The sequence below is a fragment of the Mandrillus leucophaeus genome, unplaced genomic scaffold (assembly GCF_000951045.1).
Source record: "Mandrillus leucophaeus isolate KB7577 unplaced genomic scaffold, Mleu.le_1.0 Scaffold14, whole genome shotgun sequence".
NCBI classification, from domain to species: domain Eukaryota; kingdom Metazoa; phylum Chordata; class Mammalia; order Primates; family Cercopithecidae; genus Mandrillus; species Mandrillus leucophaeus.
This window is the reverse complement of record NW_012101365.1, coordinates 4,610,639-4,612,083: the sequence shown is the minus strand read 5'-3', so window position 1 is coordinate 4,612,083 and position 1,445 is coordinate 4,610,639.

Genomic DNA, 1,445 nt, shown 5'->3' with positions numbered 1-1,445 from the left:
AAAAAAAAAAAAAAAAAGAATTAATGCAGGAACAAATTATCTCTCAGCAAGGCGAGCTTTACTTTCTGCAGAAAGGGTGCTACTCAATAGCTGTCCAGCCACAAGAGTACACCTAGCAAAGGAGACAGAGTTATTTATAACCTGATGTGTTTACCCTACTACTGTGTCCAGTTTCCATGGGCTGGAATAGGACCTCACATTTTACAATTTACCCGATTGGCTGTTAGCTTAAAGCTTTCTTATTAGGTAAGGGGAACAGAACAAAGAAAGAAAAGAAAGTTGTCCAGGGATAGTTAAGGAAGCATCTCCAAACAAGGAGTGGTATGCACTATGGGCTGGGGCTTGACTAGTTCTGTCCAGGCATGCTGGAGCAAGCTAGGACAGCTGATTTGGTATATATATATACACACACACATATACACATACACATGCACGTATATACACACACACACACACACACACACACTAATAGAGGATAACAATCTTATAGTAAGAAATTGTGACTTTTTATAATCTTTGAAGAACTTTCCCATTTCTCACAGCAATACAAAGACATGTATATACACACACAAACAAAGATCCAATAGCTTGGAACCTTAGCCATGAGACAGTAATACAAGCTTGTCAGTTTTACTTTGTTTGCACCAATAGCTAATCCAATGAAGGCTGTGAACTAAAATTTCAGGTAAGGCAGTCTCCATGGCAATTTGATATTTAAAGGCCAAATTTCCCCAGACTCCAAAGAGCACTGGGGCTCCAAACAGCACCAAAGGAGAGTGTCACACATTAACCAGGCTCCCTGCTTAGAACAGCAGCACAAAAGCCTGGATACATGCAATGCCATTCCACGTTCCCATTCAATGGTAAACTCCAGATTCCAAACAATGTTGGGGCTAAACAGCATTGCAACTGTGAGAGAAAATTATAAGAAGGGCTTATTACTAGACCTCAGAACCTCTGCTGAGAGCATCCCCTTCAGGGAGGTTGAGGTCTCTAGGATCCCCTGGAGTGTCTGTCCCCCTGTGGGGTCCAATCTTAGAGTATTAGAAGTCTCTGACCTTAGGTAGGCACCGGTGCCACTTTGCATGCTTTCCCTCCAGAGCCTACTATGAGCTTTCCCTCGGTACCTGGGTGTAATCCCCGACTTTTAGCATCCTTATAATTTGTTAAGACCATGCTTTCCCATGCTTCCTATCCCATGAACTTTAATGATAGGAACTGGAGGCTGGGTAGGTTTCTTCTGCTTTAGCCAGTTGAATAGGGGAAGGAAAGAATTTAGCATAAAAAAATGGTTTAAGTCACCTGAAACGTGCGAGTTTGCTCTGAGCCGGGTCACATGTAGGGACCAGGGACCACACACAGAAAAGATTTTTTCAAAAAGAGTCTTTTCCCCTTCCAGTTAGGGCAGTTATTCCCATTCACTCCTTGGCCTTCAGGCAATACCA